Raw genomic sequence first — 11,609 nt, forward strand, 5'->3', positions numbered from 1 at the left:
GTAAGCCTGAGTGCAGGGCTGCTGCTCAGATGCTGGCTCAGGTGCCCCCCAGGGAGTGGGCCCACCACACAGCACTAGGGGAACTCCTCTTCAAGCGCCAGGGAACACAGCAACACCCCGCACCCCCCAACACTCCCAACAATCAGAGGGCAGACCACATACCACACATACCACAGAATATGAGAACGACTTTATTTGAAATTGCTTTGGGAAGGGGGCAAATGCAGCAGAAGAGCAAAAGCCCTGGCTGAAGAGGATACGGAGGGAACCTGCTTGGCTGCAGCTCTGGAGCTCCAAAGGTACTAGCTGTTCATCTTGTAGGAAGACGCTGGCTCCAACCTGTGAAACAGAGCAGGCTCAGGGACGGGCCCCCAACCAGGGCCAGCCCACAGCCCTCTTAAGCTATTGGGATTGTGGGAAGGTACATAATGTGTGCCACACTCACATCAAAGGTCCTGGAACTTGTCAGTGAGGAACTGCATGGCCGCTGAAACAGAGAGGCAGAACCAGGCACTCCAGACCCGGGGAAACAGAAACCCATCATCTGCCCCTGTGGGGAACCACCTAACCCTGCAACCAGATACCCCACCAGCCCTGGGACTGACTCACCCACCCATCACCTGAATTAAATGTGGAAATGCCTTTTAAGTGGGAAAGTGGTTCTCAGGTGTTGGGGCATTCCAGAACCCTTCAGAACGTGTTTCAAAGACAGATAAGCCAGCCAGCAAGCAAAAACCATACAAGCCATACGAGGCAGCAGTTAAAGGAAAACACATGAGGTATCTCTAACCACCCTAAGCAAAGGAGATCTCTGGGACTCGTGGACAAAGTGTACATGGAGTTCAGACGACACATTGCTGTCTGTGCACACCCCTAGCTGGAAAGGCACAGAAGGCTCCAGGGCCAGGCCTGTGTGGTTCTTTTCCCCAGAGGAAAGTTAGTCCTAGTGAAGTTGCCTACACCTGCAGCCCACCCCCGCCCTGGCATCTGCAGTAAGACACTGCTGTCCATCCCTGCCCCAGCCATGGTCACATCATACCTAGTTGGTCTCTAAGGTCCTCAATTTTTTTATTACTATTATTATACTTTAAGTTCCAGGGTACATGTGCACAACGTGCAGGTTTGTTACATATGTATACATGTTCCATGTTGGTGTGCTGCACCAATTAACTCATCATTTACTTTAGGTATATCTTAATGCTATCCCTCCTTCCTACGCCCACCCCACGACAGGCCCTGGTGTGTGATGTTCCCCACCCTGTGTCCAAGTGTTCTCATTGTTCAATGCCCACCTATGAGTGAGAACATGCGGTGTTTGGTTTTCTGTCCTTGTGGTAGTTTGCTCAGAATGATGGTTTCCAGCTTCATCCATTTCCCTACAAAGGACATGAACTCATCCTTTTATATGGCTGCATAGTATTCCATGGTGTATATGTGCCACGTTTTCTTAATCCAGTCTATCATTGATGGACATTTGGGTTGGTTCCAAATCTTTGCTATTGTGAATAGTGCCGCAATAAACATACGTGTGCATGTGTCTTTATAGCCGCATGATTTATAATCCTTTGGTTACATACCCAGTAATGGGATAGCTGGGTCAAATGGTATTTCTAGTTCTAGATCCTTGAGGAATCACCACACCATCTTCCACAATGGTTAAACTAGTTTATAGTCCCACAGTGTAAAAGTGGGACAGTGTAAAAGAAACAGTGTAAAAGTGTTCCTATTTCTCCACATCCTCTCCAACACCTATTGTTTCCTGACTTTTCAAAGATTGCCATTCTAACTGGTGTGAGATGCTATCTCATTGTGGTTTTGATTTGCATTTTACTGATGGCCAGTGATGATGAGCATTTTTTCATGTGTCTGTTGTCTGCATAAATGTCTTCTTTTGAGAAGTGTCTGTTCATATCCTTTGCCCACTTTTTGATGGGGTTGTTTGATTTTTTTTTTGTAAATTTTAAGTTCTTTGTAGATTCTGGATATTAGCCCTTTGTCAGATGGGTAGATTGTAAAAATTTTCTTCCATTCTGTAGGTTGCCTGTTCACTCTGATAGTAATTTATTTTGCTGTGCAGAAGCTCTTTCGTTTAATTAGATCCCATTTGTCAATTTTGGTTTTTGTTGCCATTGCTTTTGGTGTTTCAGCCATGAAGTCCTTGCCCATACCTGTGTCCCGAATGGTATTGCCTATGTTTTCTTCTAGGGTTTTTATGGTTTTAGGTCTAACATTTAAGTCTTTAATCCATGTTGAATTAATTTTTGTATAAGGTGTAAGGAAGGGATCCAGTTTCAGCTTTCTACATATGGCTAACCAGTTTTCCCAGCACCATTTATTAAATAGGTAATCCTTTCCCCATTTCTTCTTTTTGTCAGGTTTGTCAAAGATCAGATGGTTGTAGATGTGTGATATTATTTTTGAGGGCTCTGTTCTGTTCTATTGGTCTATATCTCTGTTTTGGTACCAGTACCATGCTGTTTTGGTTACTGTAGCCTTGTAGTAGAGTTTGAAGTCAGGTAGCATGACGCCTCCAGTTTTGTTCTTTTGGCTTAGGATTGTCTTGGCAATGTGGGCTCTGTTTTGGTTCCATACGAACTTTAAAGTAGTTTTTTCCAGTTCTGTGAAAAAAGCCACTGGTAGCTTGGTGGGGAGGGCATTGAATCCACACATTACCTTGGGCACTATGGCAATTTTCACGATATTGATTCTTCCTATCCATGAGCATGGAATGTTCTTCCATTTGTTTGTGTCCTCTTATTTCCCTGAGCAGTGGTTTGTAGTTCTCCTTGAAGAGATCCTTCACATCCCTTGTAAGTTGGATTCCTAGGTATTTTATTCTCTTTGAAGCAATTGTGATTTGGCTCTCTATTTTTCTGTTATTGGTGTATAGGAATGCTTGTGATTTTTGCACATTTATTTTGATCCTGAAACTTCACTGAAGTTGCTTATCACCTTAAGGAGATTTTGGGCTGTGACGGTGGGGTTTTCCAAACATACAATCATGTCATCTGCAAACAGGGAAAATTTGACTTCCTCTTTTCCCAATTGAATATCCTTTATTTCTTTCTCCTGCCTGATTGCCCTAGCCAGAACTTCCAACACCATGTTGAATAGGAGTGGTGAGAGAGGGCATCCCTGTCTTGTGCCAATTTTCGAAGGGAATGCTTCCAGCTCTTGCCCATTCAGCATGATATTGGCTGTGGGTTTGTCATAAATAGCTCTTATTATTTTGAGATACGTCCCATCAATACCTAGTTTATCGAGAGTGTTTAGCATGAAGTGCTGTTTAATTTTGTCGAGGGCCATTTTTGCATCTATTGACATAATCATATGGTTTTTGTCTTTGGTTCTGTTTACATGCTGGATTATGTTTATTGACTTGCATACGTTGAACAAGCCTTGCATCCCAGGGATGAAGCCAACTTGATTGTGGTGGATAAGCTTTTTGATGTGCTGCTGGACTCAGTTTGCCAGTATTTTACTGAGGATTTTTGCATCGATGTTCATCAGGGATATTGGTCTGAAATTCTTTTTTTGTTGTGTCTCTACCCGGCTTTGGTATCAGGATGATGCTGGCCTCATAAAATGAGTTAGGGAGTAATCCCTCTTTTTCTATTGATTCGAATAGTTTCAGAAGGAATGGTACCAGCTCCTCTTCATACCTCTGTCAGAATTCGGCTGTGAATCTGTCTGGTCCTAGACTTTTTTGGTTGGTAGGCTATTGATTATTGCCTCAGTGTCAGAGCCTGTTATTGGTATCTTCAGGGTTTAGTCTTGGGAGGGTGTATGTGTCCAGGTTTAGTCTTGGGAGGGTATATGTGTCCATGAATTTATCCATTTCTTCTAGATTTTCTAGTTTATTTGCATAGAGGTGTTTATAGTATTCTCTCTTGGTAGTCTGTACTTCTGTGGGATCGGTAGTGATATCCCCTTTATCATTTTTTATTGCATCTATTTGATTCTTCTCTCTTTTCTTCTTTATTAGTCTTGCTAGTGGTCTATCAATTTTGTTGATCTTTTCAAAAAACCAGATCCTGGATTCATTGATTTTTTGAAGGGTTTTTTGTGTCTCTATTCCCTTCAGTTTTGCTCTGATCTTATTTCTTGTGTTCTGCTAGCTTTTGAATGTGTTTGCCCTTGCTTCTCTAGTTCTTTTAATTGTGATGTCAGTGTGTCAATTTTAGATCTTTCCTGCTTTCTCTTGTGGGTATTTACTGCTATAAATTTCCCGCTACATACTGCTTTAAATGTGTCCCAGAGATTCTAGTATGTTGTGTCTTTGGTCTCATTGGTTTCAAAGAACATCTTTATTTCTGCCTTCATTTCGTTATGTACCCAGTAGTCATTCAGGAGCAGGTTGTGCAGTTTTCACGTAGTTGAGCAGTTTTGAGTGAGTTTCTTAATCCTGAGTTCTAGTTTGATTGCACTGTGATCCGAGAGATAGTTTGTTATAATTTCTTTTCTTTTACATTTGCTGAGGAGTGCTTTACTTTAAACTATGTGGTCAATTTTGGAATAAGTGCAATGTGGTGCTGAGAAGAATGTATATTCTGCTGATTTGGGGTGGAGAGTTCTGTAGATGTCTATTAGGTCCACTTGGTGCAGAGCTGAGTTCAGTTCCTAGATATCCTTGTTAACTTTCTGTCTCGTTGATCTGTCTAATGTTGACAGTGGGTGTTGAAGTCTCCCATTATTATTGTGTGGGAGTCTAAGTCTCTTTGTTGGTCTCTAAGGACTTGCCTTATAAATCTGGGTGCTCCTGTTTGGGTTTCATATATATTTACAATAGTTAGCTCTTCTTGTTGAATTGATCCCTTTATCATTATATAGTGGCCTTCTTTGTCTATTTTGATCTTTGTTGGTTTAAAGTCTGTTTTATCAGAGACTAGGATTGCAACCCCTGCTTTTTTGTTTTATTTTGTTTTGTTTTCCATTTGCTTGGTAGATCTTCCTCCATCCCTTTATTTTGAGCCTATATGTGTCTCAGCACGTGAGATGGATCTACTGAATACAGCACACTGATGTGTCTTGACTGTTTATCCAATTTGCCAGTCTGTTTCTTTTAGTTGGAGCATTTAGCCCATTTACACTTAAGGTTAATATTGTTATGTGTGAACTTGATCCTGTCATTATGATGTTAGCTGGTTATTTTGCTTGTTAGTTGATACAGTTTCTTCCTAGCATCGATGGCCTTCACAATTTGGCAGGTTTTTGCAGTGGCTGGTACCGGTTGTTCCTTTCCATGTTTAGTGATTCCTTCAGGAGCTCTTGTAAGGTAGGCCTGGTGGTGACAAAATCTCTCAGCATTTGCTTGTCTGTAAAGGATTGTATTTCTCCTTCACTTATGAAGGTTAGTTTGGCTGGATATGAAATTCTGGGTTAAAAATTCTTTTCTTTAAAGTTGTTGAATATTGGCCCCCACTCTCTTCTGGCTTGTAGAGTTTCTGCCAAGAGACCCACTGTTAGTCTGATGGGCTTCCATTTGTGGGTAACCAGACCTTTCTCTCTGGCTGCCCTTAACATTTTTTTCCTTCATTTCAACTTTGGTGAATCTGATGATTATGTGTCTTGGCATTGCTCTTCTCAAGAAGTTTCTTTTTGGTGTTCTCTGTATTTCCTAAATTTGAATGTTGGCCTGCCTTGCTAGATTGGAGAAGTTCTCCTGAATAATATCCTGAAGAGTGTTTTCCAACTTGATTCCATCCTTCCCATCACTTTCAGGTACACCAATCAGACGTAGATTTAGTCTTTCACATCGTCTCATATTTCTTGGAGGCTTTGTTCATTTCTTTTTACTCTTTTTTCTCTAAACTTCTCTTCTTGCTTCATTTCATTCATTTGATCTTCAATCACTGATACCCTTTCTTCCAGTTGATCAAATCAGCTGCTGAATGTAGTTCCCATGCCATGGTTTTCAGCTCCATCAGGTCATTTAAGGTCTTCTCTACACTGTTTATTCTAGTTAGCCATTCATCTAATCTTTTTTCAAGGTTTTTAGCTTCTTTGCGATGGGTTTGAACATCCTCCTTTAGCTCAGAGAAGTTTGTTATTACCAATCATCTGAAGCCTTCTTTTCTCAACTTGTCAAAGTCATTCTCCATCCAGCTTTGTTCCATTGCTGGTGAGGAGCTTCATTCCTTTGGAGGAGAAGAGGTGCTCTGATTTTTAGAATTTTCAGCTTTTCTGCTCTGGTTTCTCCCCATCTTTGTGGTTTTATTTACCTTTGGTCTTTGATGATGGTGATGTACAGATGGGGTTTTGGTGTGGATGTCCTTTCTGTTTGTTAGTTTTCCTTCTAACAGTCAGGACCCTCAGCTGCAGGCCTGTTGGAGTTTGCTGGAGGTCCACTCCAGACCCTGTTTGCCTGGGTATCACCAGTGGAGTCTGCAGAACAGCAAATATTGCAGAACGGCAAATGTTGCTGCCTGATCCTTCCTCTGGAAGCTTCATCTCAGAGGGGCACCTGGCTGTATGAGGTGTCAGTCGTCCCCTACTGGGAGGTGTCTCCCAGTTAGGCTGCTTGGGGGTCAGGGACCACTTGAGGAGGCAGTCTGTCCGTTCTCAGATCTCATACACCATGCTGCGAGGACCACTACTCTCTTCAAAGCTGTCAGACAGGGACTTTTAAGCCTGCAGAAGTTTCTGCTGCCTTTTGTTCAGGTATGCCCTGCCTCCAGAGTTGGAGTCTACAGAAGCAGGCAGGCCTCCTTGAGCTGTGGTGAACTCCACCCAGTTTGAGCTTCATGGCTGCTTTGTTTACCTATTCAAGCTTCAGCAATGGTGGAAGCCCCGCTCCCAGCCTCGCTGCCACCTTGCAGTTCAATCTCAGACTGCTGTGCTAGCAGTGAGCGAGGCTCCATGGGGGTGGGACCCTCTGAGTCAAGCGTGGTATATAATCTCCTGGTGTGCTGTTTGCTAAGACTGTCGGAAAAGCACAGTATTAGGGTGGGAGTGTCCCAATTTTCCAGGTACCATCTGTCACAGCTTCCCTTGGCTAGGAAATGGAATTCCCTGACCCCTCACAATTCCCAGATGAGGTGAGGCCCCACCCTGCTCCATGGGCTGCACTCACTGTCCGACAAGTGCCAGTGAGATGAACCTGGTACCTCAGTTGGAAATGCAGAAATCACCCATCTTCTGTGTCACTCACGCTGGGAGCTGAAGACTGGAGCTCTTCCTATTCGGCCATCTTGGAACCTCCCCTCAGGTCCTCAGTTTTCCTCTGCAGCAGGATGCACTAGACAAGCAGACACTGGAGGAACAGAAAGGGTTAGTCTATTCTGGCCTGATCTCTCACCATATTCCCTGTCTCCCCCAGCCCTTATAGCCCCCACAGCCTGCAGCCCAGTGGTGAGGTGGGTTGGCACAGAACCCTCAATGGAAAGAAGGCATCCACTCTCCATGGGGTATGGAAGCTGGAGGTGGGAGAGATGCAGAAATCAGTTTAACCTGGACATGGATCCCACCATCTAGTGTGGACTTGGATTACTATGATCCACACAAAGCATTACCTGAGGACAGCCCTGAGCTCCCGGGGGCTCCTGCTGCCTTTCCAATCTTGGGGGATTGGACAGGTAGCTGCTGGTCACCTGAAAGAAAACACAAAATCCAGCTTCTAAGCCTTCGAGTGAGGTGGAAAGGGCCTAGCAGGGTCTAATGTGAGGAAGCATTACCCTGTGCTGGCAACACATTGCCCCTGCTCTGCCCAGCAACTCCAACCCTCCCTCTGGAATGGTCTTCCCTGTTCCCCAGTGTGAGACCATCTGCACCTGGTGGCCTGCTAGCATTGTGGCTCTGGGTAAGATGCCAACAGCAGGGCAGCCACAGGCAGGCCCTGGGAGGAGTACTGTGACTGAGCAGGACTTAATAGAAAAGGACTCAGGGCCACTGAAATTCTCCTTCCAGAGCTGGAGTTTGTGGTGGGGCTCCAAATCACTCCCCACCACACAAATCCTACTCAGAGAGGGTGATGTGACTTCAGGCCAGCCCTGTCAACCCCCCATTTCCCATGGGACAGCTTCCTGGGTGGGCAGGGAAGCCTGGGAGCCAGGCTGAGCTTCCAGAAGTGACAGAGCCAGAGGTTTCCCTCCCGACCCCTCTCCCCTCCACACCTATCAAACACACAAGACTCACTGGAGAATGCATGGTGTCAGGAAACAAGGCTTCTCAAGCTCAACGCTAAGGGCTATGAGGTTCCTGGAACTTGGGGAGTTCTGATGGTGGGATCACCACTGCTGCATTCTCCACAAGTCACGGACAGGGAAATCGGCTGGGGCTTCTGTTTGGGAAGCTAAAACAGAAACTTCAGAGTTGGGTGGGCAGTGGAGGCTGGCAGTAAGTACAAGTGAGGAGGGGTTGTGTTAAGGTGGAGACTCCAGAGTAATCTCATTAGCACTTTCTTCCTCAGTCAGCCCCAAGACAGGAGGGCTTGCTTAACAGCTAGGGAAGGAGAAATTGGGAAGTTGATGAGTCTTGATGCCCAAGCTTTGTGCCCCACACATTAAGGAGTCCCCCAATCCAAACCAGCTGCCAACCCTGCCCTCCATCCCAGCTCCTCTCTGGGGGCAGAATCTGGCCAACTGCAGTGTCCAGAGCTGGGCCTGACACACACAAAGTGCTCCCTTTAATGTGTGCCCCTGCGAGGAGGACCCCAATCGGGCATCCTAGTGTCCCTGGGCTCCCAATGAAAACCCGTGAGCAAGGGATAGAGGGGGCATGGGCAAAGAGGTGTGTGCTGGAAGAGAGGTGGGTGGGGGGAGACAGAAGAGAAAGAGGAGGAGGAGAGCAAGGAGGAGGAGGAGGAGTGTGTGAAGAGAATCTACTTACTTGGGCCCTTGGAACCTCATCTCTATTTGGGTCATTATCTTCTCTGGCCACAGCCTGGGACTCCCTGGCTTTCCTTCCTGGAGGTTTCTTCCCAGGGCTGCTGTGCTTGGGCTCCTTGGGTCTCGGGGAGTTCCCCAGGAGCCCCACACCAGACACTGGCGGGAAGCTGGCTGGATCAGGTGGAACTACTGAGAGTCTCTGCCCCTAGGCAGGAAAGGCTCCCCGTAGGGCCAGTTTTGGCACATCCCCTAGGGATTTCTTCTCCTGGGTCACCTTCCTTCCTGGAGGGCTCTGGGGCAAGGGCCCTGTAACTGCAGCTCCTGAGCAGCTGGGCCTGACCCCCATCTTTCCCCACACCACGCTCTGCATTTTCATCAAGGAAGGCGCATCCAGCTCTCCCATGGCCGGCCTCTCCATGGCTGGGGTGAGTCTGCAGGGAGGAAAGGTCAGGAGAGGTCCCTAAACCTGAAGGTAATTCTCCCTGAGGTGGAAACTCGGTTGTCTGCAAGTGTCTGCTGGCTTCTTGGGGCTTCCGGGCTTGGCCTGCCTTCCTTCTTTGGTGAAAACGATCACCCTAATCAACAGTAAGACGCTGCTCTCATCTGTGGAATCAGAGTCTTGGGTAGACAGCCTGGCAGGCCCTTCCTTGGAGGGCTGCTGGGAATCCAAGCAGACGCTGCATCTGCTCTTCGAGCCATTTTTGGGGTTCTCTCAGGCCGGGCCTGTTCCAGGACCACTGAGGTGGAGAGGGCCGACGGAGTCCTGCTGCCATTCTCCCGGGCTGGGGCCCAGTGCACCTCTCCCACTGGGACTGACCTCCAGGTCTGCCCCAATGTCAGCAGACCCTTCGGCAGCAGTGCCTTCTAGGGATGGGTTTCCCTGGATGCTGGGCGGTGGCATCACTCACCGTGTTTAATCTGTAACAGCTTTGGATAGCTCACAATCAAGGCTCACGGGGAGGTTCACAGTCAATAAGCAAGGGTTTAAGTTTGTTTCTGCTAGTGCTGTGAAAGCCTCTGTTCCACACGAAGAGCTAGCACCCAGTAGAAACATGGGCAGAGAGGCTCACAGTCAAGAAGCAGGGGTTTTAGGTTTGATCAGTTTCAGTGTGCACACCTTTCAGCTCCCTGAATAAACGTATTACAAGGGTTTTATTCTTAGCTTGATATTCTAAATACGTTGGTTTCCCGGGTGTCTTTTTTCCGATAGTTTGCTGTTTGGGCATAGAAAAGCGAGTGTTTTTCGCATGTTGCTTTTCCATTCCACAACTTTGTTGACTTTGTCTATTGGTTTTGATCGGTTTTTGGTGCAGTGTACATTAGGGTTTTCTCTATGTGACATCATGCCATCAGCAAGTAGAGATAATTGAGCTTCTTACTCTCTAATTTGATGCTTTTTATTTCTTTTTCTTAAAATACATGATCAAATCGACAGGTGGTTGTGTGTCCCACGTGTGTGTGTGTGTGCGTGCATGAGTGTGTGCACACATGCACGCACGCTTGTGGGCTGGTGCCCATGTATACCCCCACTTGGAAATCAAATTAACCGGGGATGCTCTCCCTTGAGGGAGAAAGGGCAGATTCACAGAGTGAAGGCAGTGGTGAAGGATCCGTGAAGGCTCCAATGCACAAAAGCAGGGCTGAGATCTACCTTAAACAAGAGGTATTTTTCAATTCTAAAATCTAGGAGGGCATGGAGTGGGACAAACTCTTAGAAATAAAAAATTCTGGCCTGCCAAACCAGCACACCCATATGCTAATCAACCCTTGTGGGCACAGTCATGTGCCGATTTGATCGCCTATTTTAAGAAAAAGAAATAAAAAGGATTCAAATTGGAAACTAAGAAGCTCAATTTTCTCGGCTTGCAGATGACATGATCTCACCTAGAGAAAACCCTGATGTACACTGCACCAAAAAACAGTCAAAACCAATAAACAAAGTCAGCAAATTACAGAGTGCAAAAGCAATATGTGAAAATCATTTGCATTTCTATGCCCGAACAACAAACTATCCAGAAAAGACACTGCAGAAACCAACGCATTTAGAATATCAAGCCAAGAATAAAACCCGTGGAATACGCTTATTCAGGGAGCTGAAAGGTGTGCACACTGAAACCGATCAAACACTGATGAAACACGCAGAAGACCAATAAATGGAGATACATCCCATGTTCATGGACGGGAACATAGTTAACACGTAGGTGCTACACAAAGCCATTACATGTTCAATGCCGTGAGTCCCTAGGAAATAGACAGTGGTGTTTTTCACAACACCAGCAGAAACAACCCTAAAATCCCTGCTTCTTGACTGTGAGCCTCTCTGCCCATGTTTCTATCAGGTGCTGGCTCTTCGTGTGGAACAAGCTTGCAGCTCCTCTGTGAGCCCGGTGCTTCTCATGCATCATGAAGCAGGCCATCACCAGACGCTGAATTTGCCAATACATTTACCTTGAACTTCCCAGTCTGCAGAACTGTGGGAAATAAACATTTGTTCTTTAAGCCACCCAGTCTATGGTACTTTGTTATAGCAGCCTGAACTGACTAAGATACTGATCATCAGGGAAACACAAATGAGAACCACAATGTCATCTCATGCCTGTTAGGATGGCCACTATTAAGAAGAAAAAAAAAAAAAAAAGAAACTGGAATCCCTGTACACTATTGGAGATGGTGCACCCACTATTAAAAACAGTATGGGAATTTCTCCAAAATTTAAAAATAGAATTACTTCAATATGATACATCAATCCGACTTCTGGGTATATATCCAGAAGACCTGAAAAAG

The 11,609-nt window shown here is 45.7% G+C and overlaps 1 pseudogene; it reads right to left on the minus strand.

The window, feature by feature from the left end:
• Window positions 1-446: 446 nt before the first annotated feature.
• Window positions 447-9,726, minus strand: LOC112615324 (annotated as a pseudogene).
• Window positions 9,727-11,609: the final 1,883 nt, after the last annotated feature.

The sequence above is a fragment of the Theropithecus gelada genome, chromosome X (assembly GCF_003255815.1).
Source record: "Theropithecus gelada isolate Dixy chromosome X, Tgel_1.0, whole genome shotgun sequence".
In the NCBI taxonomy this organism is placed as follows: domain Eukaryota; kingdom Metazoa; phylum Chordata; class Mammalia; order Primates; family Cercopithecidae; genus Theropithecus; species Theropithecus gelada.